This window comes from Diachasmimorpha longicaudata, unplaced genomic scaffold, assembly GCF_034640455.1.
Source record: "Diachasmimorpha longicaudata isolate KC_UGA_2023 unplaced genomic scaffold, iyDiaLong2 ctg00000089.1, whole genome shotgun sequence".
NCBI classification, from domain to species: Eukaryota; Metazoa; Arthropoda; class Insecta; order Hymenoptera; family Braconidae; genus Diachasmimorpha; species Diachasmimorpha longicaudata.
The window spans coordinates 169,102-190,000 of record NW_026973913.1 but is presented as its reverse complement, the minus strand read 5'-3'; positions in this window follow the sequence as shown (position 1 = coordinate 190,000).

The window sequence follows — 20,899 nt, the reverse complement described above, 5'->3', positions numbered from 1 at the left end:
GCATTCAATTATATCTGAATATATATTTTTTTCAATTAAAAATTCTGTGATGCTATTTTTGCATACCAACAAAAATAGCATCAACGTTCCAAGACTTCATTGAAAATTAATAATATCGGTTACTTGATAAACTATAAAATAGTTGTATAGAATTTAGTTTAATTTTATGGATTCAATTATATATGAATATATATTTTTTTTAATTAAAAATTCTGTGATGCTATTTTTGCATACCAACAAAAATAGGATCAACGTTCCAAGACACCATTGAAAAGTAATAATATCGGTTACTTGATAAAATATAAATTAGTTGTATAGAATTTAGTTTAATTTTATGCATTCAATTATATATGAATATAATTTTTTTCAATTAAAAATCCTGTGATGCTATTTTTGCATACCAACAAAAATAGCATCAACATTTAAGTCATCTTTAAAAATTAATAATATCGGTTACTTGATAATTTATACATCAGTTATACAGGTTTTATTTTAATTTTGTACATTTAAATATATGAATATATATTTTTTTCAATGAAAAATTCTGTGATGCTATTTTTGCATACCAACAAAAATAGGATCAACGTTCCAAGACATCATTGAAAATTAATAATATCGGTTACTTGATAAATTATAAATTAGTTACATAGAATTCATTTTTATTTTAGGCATTCAATTATATATGAATATATATTTTTTTCAATGAAAAATTCTGTGATGCTATTTTTGCATACCAACAAAAATAGGATCAACGTTCCAAGACATCATTGAAAATTAATAATATCGGTTACTTGATAAATTATAAATTAGTTACATAGAATTTATTTTTATTTTAGGCATTCAATTATATATGAATATATATTTTTTTCAATGAAAAATTCTGTGATGCTATTTTTGCATACCAACAAAAATAGCATCAACGTTCCAAGACATCATTGAAAATTAATAATATCGGTTACTTGATAAAATATAAATTAGTTGTATAGAATTTAGTTTAATTTTATGCATTCAATTATATCTGAATATATATTTTTTTCAATTAAAAATTCTGTGATGCTATTTTTGCATACCAACAAAAATAGCATCAACGTTCCAAGACTTCATTGAAAATTAATAATATCGGTTACTTGATAAACTATAAAATAGTTGTATAGAATTTAGTTTAATTTTATGGATTCAATTATATATGAATATATATTTTTTTTAATTAAAAATTCTGTGATGCTATTTTTGCATACCAACAAAAATAGGATCAACGTTCCAAGACACCATTGAAAAGTAATAATATCGGTTACTTGATAAAATATAAATTAGTTGTATAGAATTTAGTTTAATTTTATGCATTCAATTATATATGAATATAATTTTTTTCAATTAAAAATCCTGTGATGCTATTTTTGCATACCAACAAAAATAGCATCAACATTTAAGTCATCTTTAAAAATTAATAATATCGGTTACTTGATAATTTATACATCAGTTATACAGGTTTTATTTTAATTTTGTACATTTAAATATATGAATATATATTTTTTTCAATTAAAAATTCTGTGATGCTATTTTTGCATACCAACAAAAATAGCATCAACGTTTCAAGTCATCATTAAAAATTAATAATATCGGTTACTTGATAAATTATAAATTAGTTACATAGAATTTATTTTTATTTTAGGCATTCAATTATATATGAATATATATTTTTTTCAATGAAAAATTCTGTGATGCTATTTTTGCATACCAACAAAAATAGGATCAACGTTCCAAGACATCATTGAAAATTAATAATATCGGTTACTTGATAAATTATAAATTAGTTACATAGAATTTATTTTTATTTTAGGCATTCAATTATATATGAATATATATTTTTTTCAATGAAAAATTCTGTGATGCTATTTTTGCATACCAACAAAAATAGCATCAACGATCCAAGACATCATTGAAAATTAATAATATCGGTTACTTGATAAAATATAAATTAGTTGTATAGAATTTAGTTTAATTTTATGCATTCAATTATATCTGAATATATATTTTTTTCAATTAAAAATTCTGTGATGCTATTTTTGCATACCAACAAAAATAGCATCAACTTTTCAAGTCATCACTAAAAATTAATAATATCGGTTACCTGATAAATTATAAATTAGTTATATAGAATTTAGTTTAATTTTATGCATTCAATTATACATGAATATAATTTTTTTCAATTAAAAATTCTGTGATGCTATTTTTGCATACCAACAAAAATAGCATCAAGCAAAAATATCACTTATTTTTCTAATTTTCGACTTGTAGGACGATCAAGTATACTATTCTTTGGATTCTAAGATTTTTTTCAAGTGATTATTTTCAAAGTTGGGAAAAATGAAAAATTATTCTAAGTCCCCATTCGTAGTTCTTTTTGATTCGTATTGCTTCGGCGCAAAGTAGGTAGGGACACTTATGGATTTCTCAATTTTTGGATAGGGACAGCCGGATAGCCGTCATTCAGCATAAAAGCTATTGTTATATGCATAGTTTGATGTGAGGAATGGGAATTGATTGAAATTTTCACCCGCCAATTGCCGGCTGGCCTGATTTTAAGGTTTGAGAATCTTGACAACGATTTTGCATACCGACAAAAATAGCATCAAGCAAAAATATCACTTATTTTTCCAATTTTCGACTTGTAGAACGATCAAGTATACTATTCTTTGGATTCTAAGATTTTTTTCAAGTGATTATTTTCAAAGTTGGGAAAAATGAAAAATTATTCTAAGTCCCCATTCGTAGTTCTTTTTGATTCGTATTGCTTCGGCGCAAAGTAGGTAGGGACACTTATGGATTTCTCAATTTTTGGATAGGGACAGCCGGATAGCCGTCATTCAGCATAAAAGCTATTGTTATATGCATAGTTTGATGTGAGGAATGGGAATTGATTGAAATTTTCACCCGCCAATTGCCGGCTGGCCTGATTTTAAGGTTTGAGAATCTTGACAACGATTTTGCATACCGACAAAAATAGCATCAAGCAAAAATATCACTTATTTTTCCAATTTTCGACTTGTAGAACGATCAAGTATACTATTCTTTGGATTCTAAGATTTTTTTCAAGTGATTATTTTCAAAGTTGGGAAAAATGAAAAATTATTCTAAGTCCCCATTCGTAGTTCTTTTTGATTCGTATTGCTTCGGCGCAAAGTAGGTAGGGACACTTATGGATTTCTCAATTTTTGGATAGGGACAGCCGGATAGCCGTCATTCAGCATAAAAGCTATTGTTATATGCATAGTTTGATGTGAGGAATGGGAATTGATTGAAATTTTCACCCGCCAATCGCCGGCTGGCCTGATTTTAAGGTTTGAGAATCTTGACAACGATTTTGCATACCGACAAAAATAGCATCAAGCAAAAATATCACTTATTTTTCCAATTTTCGACTTGTAGAACGATCAAGTATACTATTCTTTGGATTCTAAGATTTTTTTCAAGTGATTATTTTCAAAGTTGGGAAAAATGAAAAATTATTCTAAGTCCCCATTCGTAGTTCTTTTTGATTCGTATTGCTTCGGCGCAAAGTAGGTAGGGACACTTATGGATTTCTCAATTTTTGGATAGGGACAGCCGGATAGCCGTCATTCAGCATAAAAGCTATTGTTATATGCATAGTTTGATGTGAGGAATGGGAATTGATTGAAATTTTCACCCGCCAATTGCCGGCTGGCCTGATTTTAAGGTTTGAGAATCTTGACAACGATTTTGCATACCGACAAAAATAGCATCAAGCAAAAATATCACTTATTTTTCCAATTTTCGACTTGTAGAACGATCAAGTATACTATTCTTTGGATTCTAAGATTTTTTTCAAGTGATTATTTTCAAAGTTGGGAAAAATGAAAAATTATTCTAAGTCCCCATTCGTAGTTCTTTTTGATTCGTATTGCTTCGGCGCAAAGTAGGTAGGGACACTTATGGATTTCTCAATTTTTGGATAGGGACAGCCGGATAGCCGTCATTCAGCATAAAAGCTATTGTTATATGCATAGTTTGATGTGAGGAATGGGAATTGATTGAAATTTTCACCCGCCAATTACCGGCTGGCCTGATTTTAAGGTTTGAGAATCTTGACAACGATTTTGCATACCAACAAAAATAGGATCAAGCAAAAATATCACTTATTTTTCTAATTTTCGACTTGTAGGACGATCAAGTATACTATTCTTTGGATTCTAAGATTTTTTTCAAGTCATTATTTTCAAAGTTGGGAAAAATGAAAAATTATTCTAAGTCCCCATTCGTAGTTCTTTTTGATTCGTATTGCTTCGGCGCAAAGTAGGTAGGGACACTTATGGCTTTGTCAATTTTTGGATAGGGACAGCCGGATAGCCGTCATTCAGCATAAAAGCTATTGTTATATGCATAGTTTGATGTGAGGAATGGGAATTGATTGAAATTTTCACCCGCCAATTACCGGCTGGCCTGATTTTAAGGTTTGAGAATCTTGACAACGATTTTGCATACCAACAAAAATAGGATCAAGCAAAAATATCACTTATTTTTCTAATTTTCGACTTGTAGGACGATCAAGTATACTATTCTTTGGATTCTAAGATTTTTTTCAAGTCATTATTTTCAAAGTTGGGAAAAATGAAAAATTATTCTAAGTCCCCATTCGTAGTTCTTTTTGATTCGTATTGCTTCGGCGCAAAGTAGGTAGGGACACTTATGGCTTTGTCAATTTTTGGATAGGGACAGCCGGATAGCCGTCATTCAGCATAAAAGCTATTGTTATATGCATAGTTTGATGTGAGGAATGGGAATTGATTGAAATTTTCACCCGCCAATTACCGGCTGGCCTGATTTTAAGGTTTGAGAATCTTGACAACGATTTTGCATACCAACAAAAATAGGATCAAGCAAAAATATCACTTATTTTTCTAATTTTCGACTTGTAGGACGATCAAGTATACTATTCTTTGGATTCTAAGATTTTTTTCAAGTCATTATTTTCAAAGTTGGGAAAAATGAAAAATTATTCTAAGTCCCCATTCGTAGTTCTTTTTGATTCGTATTGCTTCGGCGCAAAGTAGGTAGGGACACTTATGGCTTTGTCAATTTTTGGATAGGGACAGCCGGATAGCCGTCATTCAGCATAAAAGCTATTGTTATATGCATAGTTTGATGTGAGGAATGGGAATTGATTGAAATTTTCACCCGCCAATTACCGGCTGGCCTGATTTTAAGGTTTGAGAATCTTGACAACGATTTTGCATACCAACAAAAATAGGATCAAGCAAAAATATCACTTATTTTTCTAATTTTCGACTTGTAGGACGATCAAGTATACTATTCTTTGGATTCTAAGATTTTTTTCAAGTCATTATTTTCAAAGTTGGGAAAAATGAAAAATTATTCTAAGTCCCCATTCGTAGTTCTTTTTGATTCGTATTGCTTCGGCGCAAAGTAGGTAGGGACACTTATGGCTTTGTCAATTTTTGGATAGGGACAGCCGGATAGCCGTCATTCAGCATAAAAGCTATTGTTATATGCATAGTTTGATGTGAGGAATGGGAATTGATTGAAATTTTCACCCGCCAATTACCGGCTGGCCTGATTTTAAGGTTTGAGAATCTTGACAACGATTTTGCATACCAACAAAAATAGCATCAAGCAAAAATATCACTTATTTTTCTAATTTTCGACTTATAGGACGATCAAGTATACTATTCTTTGGATTCTAAGATTTTTTTCAAGTCATTATTTTCAAAGTTGGGAAAAATGAAAAATTATTCTAAGTCCCCATTCGTAGTTCTTTTTGATTCGTATTGCTTCGGCGCAAAGTAGGTAGGGACACTTATGGCTTTGTCAATTTTTGGATAGGGACAGCCGGATAGCCGTCATTCAGCATAAAAGCTATTGTTATATGCATAGTTTGATGTGAGGAATGGGAATTGATTGAAATTTTCACCCGCCAATTACCGGCTGGCCTGATTTTAAGGTTTGAGAATCTTGACAACGATTTTGCATACCAACAAAAATAGGATCAAGCAAAAATATCACTTATTTTTCTAATTTTCGACTTGTAGGACGATCAAGTATACTATTCTTTGGATTCTAAGATTTTTTTCAAGTCATTATTTTCAAAGTTGGGAAAAATGAAAAATTATTCTAAGTCCCCATTCGTAGTTCTTTTTGATTCGTATTGCTTCGGCGCAAAGTAGGTAGGGACACTTATGGCTTTGTCAATTTTTGGATAGGGACAGCCGGATAGCCGTCATTCAGCATAAAAGCTATTGTTATATGCATAGTTTGATGTGAGGAATGGGAATTGATTGAAATTTTCACCCGCCAATTACCGGCTGGCCTGATTTTAAGGTTTGAGAATCTTGACAACGATTTTGCATACCAACAAAAATAGGATCAAGCAAAAATATCACTTATTTTTCTAATTTTCGACTTGTAGGACGATCAAGTATACTATTCTTTGGATTCTAAGATTTTTTTCAAGTCATTATTTTCAAAGTTGGGAAAAATGAAAAATTATTCTAAGTCCCCATTCGTAGTTCTTTTTGATTCGTATTGCTTCGGCGCAAAGTAGGTAGGGACACTTATGGCTTTGTCAATTTTTGGATAGGGACAGCCGGATAGCCGTCATTCAGCATAAAAGCTATTGTTATATGCATAGTTTGATGTGAGGAATGGGAATTGATTGAAATTTTCACCCGCCAATTACCGGCTGGCCTGATTTTAAGGTTTGAGAATCTTGACAACGATTTTGCATACCAACAAAAATAGGATCAAGCAAAAATATCACTTATTTTTCTAATTTTCGACTTGTAGGACGATCAAGTATACTATTCTTTGGATTCTAAGATTTTTTTCAAGTCATTATTTTCAAAGTTGGGAAAAATGAAAAATTATTCTAAGTCCCCATTCGTAGTTCTTTTTGATTCGTATTGCTTCGGCGCAAAGTAGGTAGGGACACTTATGGCTTTGTCAATTTTTGGATAGGGACAGCCGGATAGCCGTCATTCAGCATAAAAGCTATTGTTATATGCATAGTTTGATGTGAGGAATGGGAATTGATTGAAATTTTCACCCGCCAATTACCGGCTGGCCTGATTTTAAGGTTTGAGAATCTTGACAACGATTTTGCATACCAACAAAAATAGGATCAAGCAAAAATATCACTTATTTTTCTAATTTTCGACTTGTAGGACGAGCAAGTATACTATTCTTTGGATTCTAAGATTTTTTTCAAGTCATTATTTTCAAAGTTGGGAAAAATGAAAAATTATTCTAAGTCCCCATTCGTAGTTCTTTTTGATTCGTATTGCTTCGGCGCAAAGTAGGTAGGGACACTTATGGCTTTGTCAATTTTTGGATAGGGACAGCCGGATAGCCGTCATTCAGCATAAAAGCTATTGTTATATGCATAGTTTGATGTGAGGAATGGGAATTGATTGAAATTTTCACCCGCCAATTACCGGCTGGCCTGATTTTAAGGTTTGAGAATCTTGACAACGATTTTGCATACCAACAAAAATAGGATCAAGCAAAAATATCACTTATTTTTCTAATTTTCGACTTGTAGGACGATCAAGTATACTATTCTTTGGATTCTAAGATTTTTTTCAAGTCATTATTTTCAAAGTTGGGAAAAATGAAAAATTATTCTAAGTCCCCATTCGTAGTTCTTTTTGATTCGTATTGCTTCGGCGCAAAGTAGGTAGGGACACTTATGGCTTTGTCAATTTTTGGATAGGGACAGCCGGATAGCCGTCATTCAGCATAAAAGCTATTGTTATATGCATAGTTTGATGTGAGGAATGGGAATTGATTGAAATTTTCACCCGCCAATTACCGGCTGGCCTGATTTTAAGGTTTGAGAATCTTGACAACGATTTTGCATACCAACAAAAATAGCATCAAGCAAAAATATCACTTATTTTTCTAATTTTCGACTTGTAGGACGATCAAGTATACTATTCTTTGGATTCTAAGATTTTTTTCAAGTCATTATTTTCAAAGTTGGGAAAAATGAAAAATTATTCTAAGTCCCCATTCGTAGTTCTTTTTGATTCGTATTGCTTCGGCGCAAAGTAGGTAGGGACACTTATGGCTTTGTCAATTTTTGGATAGGGACAGCCGGATAGCCGTCATTCAGCATAAAAGCTATTGTTATATGCATAGTTTGATGTGAGGAATGGGAATTGATTGAAATTTTCACCCGCCAATTACCGGCTGGCCTGATTTTAAGGTTTGAGAATCTTGACAACGATTTTGCATACCAACAAAAATAGGATCAAGCAAAAATATCACTTATTTTTCTAATTTTCGACTTGTAGGACGATCAAGTATACTATTCTTTGGATTCTAAGATTTTTTTCAAGTCATTATTTTCAAAGTTGGGAAAAATGAAAAATTATTCTAAGTCCCCATTCGTAGTTCTTTTTGATTCGTATTGCTTCGGCGCAAAGTAGGTAGGGACACTTATGGCTTTGTCAATTTTTGGATAGGGACAGCCGGATAGCCGTCATTCAGCATAAAAGCTATTGTTATATGCATAGTTTGATGTGAGGAATGGGAATTGATTGAAATTTTCACCCGCCAATTACCGGCTGGCCTGATTTTAAGGTTTGAGAATCTTGACAACGATTTTGCATACCAACAAAAATAGGATCAAGCAAAAATATCACTTATTTTTCTAATTTTCGACTTGTAGGACGATCAAGTATACTATTCTTTGGATTCTAAGATTTTTTTCAAGTCATTATTTTCAAAGTTGGGAAAAATGAAAAATTATTCTAAGTCCCCATTCGTAGTTCTTTTTGATTCGTATTGCTTCGGCGCAAAGTAGGTAGGGACACTTATGGCTTTGTCAATTTTTGGATAGGGACAGCCGGATAGCCGTCATTCAGCATAAAAGCTATTGTTATATGCATAGTTTGATGTGAGGAATGGGAATTGATTGAAATTTTCACCCGCCAATTACCGGCTGGCCTGATTTTAAGGTTTGAGAATCTTGACAACGATTTTGCATACCAACAAAAATAGGATCAAGCAAAAATATCACTTATTTTTCTAATTTTCGACTTGTAGGACGATCAAGTATACTATTCTTTGGATTCTAAGATTTTTTTCAAGTCATTATTTTCAAAGTTGGGAAAAATGAAAAATTATTCTAAGTCCCCATTCGTAGTTCTTTTTGATTCGTATTGCTTCGGCGCAAAGTAGGTAGGGACACTTATGGCTTTGTCAATTTTTGGATAGGGACAGCCGGATAGCCGTCATTCAGCATAAAAGCTATTGTTATATGCATAGTTTGATGTGAGGAATGGGAATTGATTGAAATTTTCACCCGCCAATTACCGGCTGGCCTGATTTTAAGGTTTGAGAATCTTGACAACGATTTTGCATACCAACAAAAATAGCATCAAGCAAAAATATCACTTATTTTTCTAATTTTCGACTTATAGGACGATCAAGTATACTATTCTTTGGATTCTAAGATTTTTTTCAAGTCATTATTTTCAAAGTTGGGAAAAATGAAAAATTATTCTAAGTCCCCATTCGTAGTTCTTTTTGATTCGTATTGCTTCGGCGCAAAGTAGGTAGGGACACTTATGGCTTTGTCAATTTTTGGATAGGGACAGCCGGATAGCCGTCATTCAGCATAAAAGCTATTGTTATATGCATAGTTTGATGTGAGGAATGGGAATTGATTGAAATTTTCACCCGCCAATTACCGGCTGGCCTGATTTTAAGGTTTGAGAATCTTGACAACGATTTTGCATACCAACAAAAATAGGATCAAGCAAAAATATCACTTATTTTTCTAATTTTCGACTTGTAGGACGATCAAGTATACTATTCTTTGGATTCTAAGATTTTTTTCAAGTCATTATTTTCAAAGTTGGGAAAAATGAAAAATTATTCTAAGTCCCCATTCGTAGTTCTTTTTGATTCGTATTGCTTCGGCGCAAAGTAGGTAGGGACACTTATGGCTTTGTCAATTTTTGGATAGGGACAGCCGGATAGCCGTCATTCAGCATAAAAGCTATTGTTATATGCATAGTTTGATGTGAGGAATGGGAATTGATTGAAATTTTCACCCGCCAATTACCGGCTGGCCTGATTTTAAGGTTTGAGAATCTTGACAACGATTTTGCATACCAACAAAAATAGGATCAAGCAAAAATATCACTTATTTTTCTAATTTTCGACTTGTAGGACGATCAAGTATACTATTCTTTGGATTCTAAGATTTTTTTCAAGTCATTATTTTCAAAGTTGGGAAAAATGAAAAATTATTCTAAGTCCCCATTCGTAGTTCTTTTTGATTCGTATTGCTTCGGCGCAAAGTAGGTAGGGACACTTATGGCTTTGTCAATTTTTGGATAGGGACAGCCGGATAGCCGTCATTCAGCATAAAAGCTATTGTTATATGCATAGTTTGATGTGAGGAATGGGAATTGATTGAAATTTTCACCCGCCAATTACCGGCTGGCCTGATTTTAAGGTTTGAGAATCTTGACAACGATTTTGCATACCAACAAAAATAGGATCAAGCAAAAATATCACTTATTTTTCTAATTTTCGACTTGTAGGACGATCAAGTATACTATTCTTTGGATTCTAAGATTTTTTTCAAGTCATTATTTTCAAAGTTGGGAAAAATGAAAAATTATTCTAAGTCCCCATTCGTAGTTCTTTTTGATTCGTATTGCTTCGGCGCAAAGTAGGTAGGGACACTTATGGCTTTGTCAATTTTTGGATAGGGACAGCCGGATAGCCGTCATTCAGCATAAAAGCTATTGTTATATGCATAGTTTGATGTGAGGAATGGGAATTGATTGAAATTTTCACCCGCCAATTACCGGCTGGCCTGATTTTAAGGTTTGAGAATCTTGACAACGATTTTGCATACCAACAAAAATAGGATCAAGCAAAAATATCACTTATTTTTCTAATTTTCGACTTGTAGGACGATCAAGTATACTATTCTTTGGATTCTAAGATTTTTTTCAAGTCATTATTTTCAAAGTTGGGAAAAATGAAAAATTATTCTAAGTCCCCATTCGTAGTTCTTTTTGATTCGTATTGCTTCGGCGCAAAGTAGGTAGGGACACTTATGGCTTTGTCAATTTTTGGATAGGGACAGCCGGATAGCCGTCATTCAGCATAAAAGCTATTGTTATATGCATAGTTTGATGTGAGGAATGGGAATTGATTGAAATTTTCACCCGCCAATTACCGGCTGGCCTGATTTTAAGGTTTGAGAATCTTGACAACGATTTTGCATACCAACAAAAATAGCATCAAGCAAAAATATCACTTATTTTTCTAATTTTCGACTTGTAGGACGATCAAGTATACTATTCTTTGGATTCTAAGATTTTTTTCAAGTCATTATTTTCAAAGTTGGGAAAAATGAAAAATTATTCTAAGTCCCCATTCGTAGTTCTTTTTGATTCGTATTGCTTCGGCGCAAAGTAGGTAGGGACACTTATGGCTTTGTCAATTTTTGGATAGGGACAGCCGGATAGCCGTCATTCAGCATAAAAGCTATTGTTATATGCATAGTTTGATGTGAGGAATGGGAATTGATTGAAATTTTCACCCGCCAATTACCGGCTGGCCTGATTTTAAGGTTTGAGAATCTTGACAACGATTTTGCATACCAACAAAAATAGGATCAAGCAAAAATATCACTTATTTTTCTAATTTTCGACTTGTAGGACGATCAAGTATACTATTCTTTGGATTCTAAGATTTTTTTCAAGTCATTATTTTCAAAGTTGGGAAAAATGAAAAATTATTCTAAGTCCCCATTCGTAGTTCTTTTTGATTCGTATTGCTTCGGCGCAAAGTAGGTAGGGACACTTATGGCTTTGTCAATTTTTGGATAGGGACAGCCGGATAGCCGTCATTCAGCATAAAAGCTATTGTTATATGCATAGTTTGATGTGAGGAATGGGAATTGATTGAAATTTTCACCCGCCAATTACCGGCTGGCCTGATTTTAAGGTTTGAGAATCTTGACAACGATTTTGCATACCAACAAAAATAGCATCAAGCAAAAATATCACTTATTTTTCTAATTTTCGACTTATAGGACGATCAAGTATACTATTCTTTGGATTCTAAGATTTTTTTCAAGTCATTATTTTCAAAGTTGGGAAAAATGAAAAATTATTCTAAGTCCCCATTCGTAGTTCTTTTTGATTCGTATTGCTTCGGCGCAAAGTAGGTAGGGACACTTATGGCTTTGTCAATTTTTGGATAGGGACAGCCGGATAGCCGTCATTCAGCATAAAAGCTATTGTTATATGCATAGTTTGATGTGAGGAATGGGAATTGATTGAAATTTTCACCCGCCAATTACCGGCTGGCCTGATTTTAAGGTTTGAGAATCTTGACAACGATTTTGCATACCAACAAAAATAGGATCAAGCAAAAATATCACTTATTTTTCTAATTTTCGACTTGTAGGACGATCAAGTATACTATTCTTTGGATTCTAAGATTTTTTTCAAGTCATTATTTTCAAAGTTGGGAAAAATGAAAAATTATTCTAAGTCCCCATTCGTAGTTCTTTTTGATTCGTATTGCTTCGGCGCAAAGTAGGTAGGGACACTTATGGCTTTGTCAATTTTTGGATAGGGACAGCCGGATAGCCGTCATTCAGCATAAAAGCTATTGTTATATGCATAGTTTGATGTGAGGAATGGGAATTGATTGAAATTTTCACCCGCCAATTACCGGCTGGCCTGATTTTAAGGTTTGAGAATCTTGACAACGATTTTGCATACCAACAAAAATAGGATCAAGCAAAAATATCACTTATTTTTCTAATTTTCGACTTGTAGGACGATCAAGTATACTATTCTTTGGATTCTAAGATTTTTTTCAAGTCATTATTTTCAAAGTTGGGAAAAATGAAAAATTATTCTAAGTCCCCATTCGTAGTTCTTTTTGATTCGTATTGCTTCGGCGCAAAGTAGGTAGGGACACTTATGGCTTTGTCAATTTTTGGATAGGGACAGCCGGATAGCCGTCATTCAGCATAAAAGCTATTGTTATATGCATAGTTTGATGTGAGGAATGGGAATTGATTGAAATTTTCACCCGCCAATTACCGGCTGGCCTGATTTTAAGGTTTGAGAATCTTGACAACGATTTTGCATACCAACAAAAATAGGATCAAGCAAAAATATCACTTATTTTTCTAATTTTCGACTTGTAGGACGATCAAGTATACTATTCTTTGGATTCTAAGATTTTTTTCAAGTCATTATTTTCAAAGTTGGGAAAAATGAAAAATTATTCTAAGTCCCCATTCGTAGTTCTTTTTGATTCGTATTGCTTCGGCGCAAAGTAGGTAGGGACACTTATGGCTTTGTCAATTTTTGGATAGGGACAGCCGGATAGCCGTCATTCAGCATAAAAGCTATTGTTATATGCATAGTTTGATGTGAGGAATGGGAATTGATTGAAATTTTCACCCGCCAATTACCGGCTGGCCTGATTTTAAGGTTTGAGAATCTTGACAACGATTTTGCATACCAACAAAAATAGGATCAAGCAAAAATATCACTTATTTTTCTAATTTTCGACTTGTAGGACGATCAAGTATACTATTCTTTGGATTCTAAGATTTTTTTCAAGTCATTATTTTCAAAGTTGGGAAAAATGAAAAATTATTCTAAGTCCCCATTCGTAGTTCTTTTTGATTCGTATTGCTTCGGCGCAAAGTAGGTAGGGACACTTATGGCTTTGTCAATTTTTGGATAGGGACAGCCGGATAGCCGTCATTCAGCATAAAAGCTATTGTTATATGCATAGTTTGATGTGAGGAATGGGAATTGATTGAAATTTTCACCCGCCAATTACCGGCTGGCCTGATTTTAAGGTTTGAGAATCTTGACAACGATTTTGCATACCAACAAAAATAGGATCAAGCAAAAATATCACTTATTTTTCTAATTTTCGACTTGTAGGACGATCAAGTATACTATTCTTTGGATTCTAAGATTTTTTTCAAGTCATTATTTTCAAAGTTGGGAAAAATGAAAAATTATTCTAAGTCCCCATTCGTAGTTCTTTTTGATTCGTATTGCTTCGGCGCAAAGTAGGTAGGGACACTTATGGCTTTGTCAATTTTTGGATAGGGACAGCCGGATAGCCGTCATTCAGCATAAAAGCTATTGTTATATGCATAGTTTGATGTGAGGAATGGGAATTGATTGAAATTTTCACCCGCCAATTACCGGCTGGCCTGATTTTAAGGTTTGAGAATCTTGACAACGATTTTGCATACCAACAAAAATAGGATCAAGCAAAAATATCACTTATTTTTCTAATTTTCGACTTGTAGGACGATCAAGTATACTATTCTTTGGATTCTAAGATTTTTTTCAAGTCATTATTTTCAAAGTTGGGAAAAATGAAAAATTATTCTAAGTCCCCATTCGTAGTTCTTTTTGATTCGTATTGCTTCGGCGCAAAGTAGGTAGGGACACTTATGGCTTTGTCAATTTTTGGATAGGGACAGCCGGATAGCCGTCATTCAGCATAAAAGCTATTGTTATATGCATAGTTTGATGTGAGGAATGGGAATTGATTGAAATTTTCACCCGCCAATTACCGGCTGGCCTGATTTTAAGGTTTGAGAATCTTGACAACGATTTTGCATACCAACAAAAATAGGATCAAGCAAAAATATCACTTATTTTTCTAATTTTCGACTTGTAGGACGATCAAGTATACTATTCTTTGGATTCTAAGATTTTTTTCAAGTCATTATTTTCAAAGTTGGGAAAAATGAAAAATTATTCTAAGTCCCCATTCGTAGTTCTTTTTGATTCGTATTGCTTCGGCGCAAAGTAGGTAGGGACACTTATGGCTTTGTCAATTTTTGGATAGGGACAGCCGGATAGCCGTCATTCAGCATAAAAGCTATTGTTATATGCATAGTTTGATGTGAGGAATGGGAATTGATTGAAATTTTCACCCGCCAATTACCGGCTGGCCTGATTTTAAGGTTTGAGAATCTTGACAACGATTTTGCATACCAACAAAAATAGGATCAAGCAAAAATATCACTTATTTTTCTAATTTTCGACTTGTAGGACGATCAAGTATACTATTCTTTGGATTCTAAGATTTTTTTCAAGTCATTATTTTCAAAGTTGGGAAAAATGAAAAATTATTCTAAGTCCCCATTCGTAGTTCTTTTTGATTCGTATTGCTTCGGCGCAAAGTAGGTAGGGACACTTATGGCTTTGTCAATTTTTGGATAGGGACAGCCGGATAGCCGTCATTCAGCATAAAAGCTATTGTTATATGCATAGTTTGATGTGAGGAATGGGAATTGATTGAAATTTTCACCCGCCAATTACCGGCTGGCCTGATTTTAAGGTTTGAGAATCTTGACAACGATTTTGCATACCAACAAAAATAGCATCAAGCAAAAATATCACTTATTTTTCTAATTTTCGACTTGTAGGACGATCAAGTATACTATTCTTTGGATTCTAAGATTTTTTTCAAGTCATTATTTTCAAAGTTGGGAAAAATGAAAAATTATTCTAAGTCCCCATTCGTAGTTCTTTTTGATTCGTATTGCTTCGGCGCAAAGTAGGTAGGGACACTTATGGCTTTGTCAATTTTTGGATAGGGACAGCCGGATAGCCGTCATTCAGCATAAAAGCTATTGTTATATGCATAGTTTGATGTGAGGAATGGGAATTGATTGAAATTTTCACCCGCCAATTACCGGCTGGCCTGATTTTAAGGTTTGAGAATCTTGACAACGATTTTGCATACCAACAAAAATAGGATCAAGCAAAAATATCACTTATTTTTCTAATTTTCGACTTGTAGGACGATCAAGTATACTATTCTTTGGATTCTAAGATTTTTTTCAAGTCATTATTTTCAAAGTTGGGAAAAATGAAAAATTATTCTAAGTCCCCATTCGTAGTTCTTTTTGATTCGTATTGCTTCGGCGCAAAGTAGGTAGGGACACTTATGGCTTTGTCAATTTTTGGATAGGGACAGCCGGATAGCCGTCATTCAGCATAAAAGCTATTGTTATATGCATAGTTTGATGTGAGGAATGGGAATTGATTGAAATTTTCACCCGCCAATTACCGGCTGGCCTGATTTTAAGGTTTGAGAATCTTGACAACGATTTTGCATACCAACAAAAATAGGATCAAGCAAAAATATCACTTATTTTTCTAATTTTCGACTTGTAGGACGATCAAGTATACTATTCTTTGGATTCTAAGATTTTTTTCAAGTCATTATTTTCAAAGTTGGGAAAAATGAAAAATTATTCTAAGTCCCCATTCGTAGTTCTTTTTGATTCGTATTGCTTCGGCGCAAAGTAGGTAGGGACACTTATGGCTTTGTCAATTTTTGGATAGGGACAGCCGGATAGCCGTCATTCAGCATAAAAGCTATTGTTATATGCATAGTTTGATGTGAGGAATGGGAATTGATTGAAATTTTCACCCGCCAATTACCGGCTGGCCTGATTTTAAGGTTTGAGAATCTTGACAACGATTTTGCATACCAACAAAAATAGCATCAAGCAAAAATATCACTTATTTTTCTAATTTTCGACTTATAGGACGATCAAGTATACTATTCTTTGGATTCTAAGATTTTTTTCAAGTCATTATTTTCAAAGTTGGGAAAAATGAAAAATTATTCTAAGTCCCCATTCGTAGTTCTTTTTGATTCGTATTGCTTCGGCGCAAAGTAGGTAGGGACACTTATGGCTTTGTCAATTTTTGGATAGGGACAGCCGGATAGCCGTCATTCAGCATAAAAGCTATTGTTATATGCATAGTTTGATGTGAGGAATGGGAATTGATTGAAATTTTCACCCGCCAATTACCGGCTGGCCTGATTTTAAGGTTTGAGAATCTTGACAACGATTTTGCATACCAACAAAAATAGGATCAAGCAAAAATATCACTTATTTTTCTAATTTTCGACTTGTAGGACGATCAAGTATACTATTCTTTGGATTCTAAGATTTTTTTCAAGTCATTATTTTCAAAGTTGGGAAAAATGAAAAATTATTCTAAGTCCCCATTCGTAGTTCTTTTTGATTCGTATTGCTTCGGCGCAAAGTAGGTAGGGACACTTATGGCTTTGTCAATTTTTGGATAGGGACAGCCGGATAGCCGTCATTCAGCATAAAAGCTATTGTTATATGCATAGTTTGATGTGAGGAATGGGAATTGATTGAAATTTTCACCCGCCAATTACCGGCTGGCCTGATTTTAAGGTTTGAGAATCTTGACAACGATTTTGCATACCAACAAAAATAGGATCAAGCAAAAATATCACTTATTTTTCTAATTTTCGACTTGTAGGACGATCAAGTATACTATTCTTTGGATTCTAAGATTTTTTTCAAGTCATTATTTTCAAAGTTGGGAAAAATGAAAAATTATTCTAAGTCCCCATTCGTAGTTCTTTTTGATTCGTATTGCTTCGGCGCAAAGTAGGTAGGGACACTTATGGCTTTGTCAATTTTTGGATAGGGACAGCCGGATAGCCGTCATTCAGCATAAAAGCTATTGTTATATGCATAGTTTGATGTGAGGAATGGGAATTGATTGAAATTTTCACCCGCCAATTACCGGCTGGCCTGATTTTAAGGATTGAGAATCTTGACAACGATTTTGCATACCAACAAAAATAGGATCAAGCAAAAATATCACTTATTTTTCTAATTTTCGACTTGTAGGACGATCAAGTATACTATTCTTTGGATTCTAAGATTTTTTTCAAGTCATTATTTTCAAAGTTGGGAAAAATGAAAAATTATTCTAAGTCCCCATTCGTAGTTCTTTTTGATTCGTATTGCTTCGGCGCAAAGTAGGTAGGGACACTTATGGCTTTGTCAATTTTTGGATAGGGACAGCCGGATAGCCGTCATTCAGCATAAAAGCTATTGTTATATGCATAGTTTGATGTGAGGAATGGGAATTGATTGAAATTTTCACCCGCCAATTACCGGCTGGCCTGATTTTAAGGTTTGAGAATCTTGACAACGATTTTGCATACCAACAAAAATAGGATCAAGCAAAAATATCACTTATTTTTCTAATTTTCGACTTGTAGGACGATCAAGTATACTATTCTTTGGATTCTAAGATTTTTTTCAAGTCATTATTTTCAAAGTTGGGAAAAATGAAAAATTATTCTAAGTCCCCATTCGTAGTTCTTTTTGATTCGTATTGCTTCGGCGCAAAGTAGGTAGGGACACTTATGGCTTTGTCAATTTTTGGATAGGGACAGCCGGATAGCCGTCATTCAGCATAAAAGCTATTGTTATATGCATAGTTTGATGTGAGGAATGGGAATTGATTGAAATTTTCACCCGCCAATTACCGGCTGGCCTGATTTTAAGGTTTGAGAATCTTGACAACGATTTTGCATACCAACAAAAATAGGATCAAGCAAAAATATCACTTATTTTTCTAATTTTCGACTTGTAGGACGATCAAGTATACTATTCTTTGGATTCTAAGATTTTTTTCAAGTCATTATTTTCAAAGTTGGGAAAAATGAAAAATTATTCTAAGTCCCCATTCGTAGTTCTTTTTGATTCGTATTGCTTCGGCGCAAAGTAGGTAGGGACACTTATGGCTTTGTCAATTTTTGGATAGGGACAGCCGGATAGCCGTCATTCAGCATAAAAGCTATTGTTATATGCATAGTTTGATGTGAGGAATGGGAATTGATTGAAATTTTCACCCGCCAATTACCGGCTGGCCTGATTTTAAGGTTTGAGAATCTTGACAACGATTTTGCATACCAACAAAAATAGGATCAAGCAAAAATATCACTTATTTTTCTAATTTTCGACTTGTAGGACGATCAAGTATACTATTCTTTGGATTCTAAGATTTTTTTCAAGTCATTATTTTCAAAGTTGGGAAAAATGAAAAATTATTCTAAGTCCCCATTCGTAGTTCTTTTTGATTCGTATTGCTTCGGCGCAAAGTAGGTAGGGACACTTATGGCTTTGTCAATTTTTGGATAGGGACAGCCGGATAGCCGTCATTCAGCATAAAAGCTATTGTTATATGCATAGTTTGATGTGAGGAATGGGAATTGATTGAAATTTTCACCCGCCAATTACCGGCTGGCCTGATTTTAAGGTTTGAGAATCTTGACAACGATTTTGCATACCAACAAAAATAGGATCAAGCAAAAATATCACTTATTTTTCTAATTTTCGACTTGTAGGACGATCAAGTATACTATTCTTTGGATTCTAAGATTTTTTTCAAGTCATTATTTTCAAAGTTGGGAAAAATGAAAAATTATTCTAAGTCCCCATTCGTAGTTCTTTTTGATTCGTATTGCTTCGGCGCAAAGTAGGTAGGGACACTTATGGCTTTGTCAATTTTTGGATAGGGACAGCCGGATAGCCGTCATTCAGCATAAAAGCTATTGTTATATGCATAGTTTGATGTGAGGAATGGGAATTGATTGAAATTTTCACCCGCCAATTACCGGCTGGCCTGATTTTAAGGTTTGAGAATCTTGACAACGATTTTGCATACCAACAAAAATAGGATCAAGCAAAAATATCACTTATTTTTCTAATTTTCGACTTGTAGGACGATCAAGTATACTATTCTTTGGATTCTAAGATTTTTTTCAAGTCATTATTTTCAAAGTTGGGAAAAATGAAAAATTATTCTAAGTCCCCATTCGTAGTTCTTTTTGATTCGTATTGCTTCGGCGCAAAGTAGGTAGGGACACTTATGGCTTTGTCAATTTTTGGATAGGGACAGCCGGATAGCCGTCATTCAGCATAAAAGCTATTGTTATATGCATAGTTTGATGTGAGGAATGGGAATTGATTGAAATTTTCACCCGCCAATTACCGGCTGGCCTGATTTTAAGGTTTGAGAATCTTGACAACGATTTTGCATACCAACAAAAATAGCATCAAGCAAAAATATCACTTATTTTTCTAATTTTCGACTTATAGGACGATCAAGTATACTATTCTTTGGATTCTAAGATTTTTTTCAAGTCATTATTTTCAAAGTTGGGAAAAATGAAAAATTATTCTAAGTCCCCATTCGTAGTTCTTTTTGATTCGTATTGCTTCGGCGCAAAGTAGGTAGGGACACTTATGGCTTTGTCAATTTTTGGATAGGGACAGCCGGATAGCCGTCATTCAGCATAAAAGCTATTGTTATATGCATAGTTTGATGTGAGGAATGGGAATTGATTGAAATTTTCACCCGCCAATTACCGGCTGGCCTGATTTTAAGGTTTGAGAATCTTGACAACGATTTTGCATACCAACAAAAATAGGATCAAGCAAAAATATCACTTATTTTTCTAATTTTCGACTTGTAGGACGATCAAGTATACTATTCTTTGGATTCTAAGATTTTTTTCAAGTCATTATTTTCAAAGTTGGGAAAAATGAAAAATTATTCTAAGTCCCCATTCGTAGTTCTTTTTGATTCGTATTGCTTCGGCGCAAAGTAGGTAGGGACACTTATGGCTTTGTCAATTTTTGGATAGGGACAGCCGGATAGCCGTCATTCAGCATAAAAGCTATTGTTATATGCATAGTTTGATGTGAGGAATGGGAATTGATTGAAATTTTCACCCGCCAATTACCGGCTGGCCTGATTTTAAGGTTTGAGAATCTTGACAACGATTTTGCATACCAACAAAAATAGGATCAAGCAAAAATATCACTTATTTTTCTAATTTTCGACTTGTAGGACGATCAAGTATACTATTCTTTGGATTCTAAGATTTTTTTCAAGTCATTATTTTCAAAGTTGGGAAAAATGAAAAATTATTCTAAGTCCCCATTCGTAGTTCTTTTTGATTCGTATTGCTTCGGCGC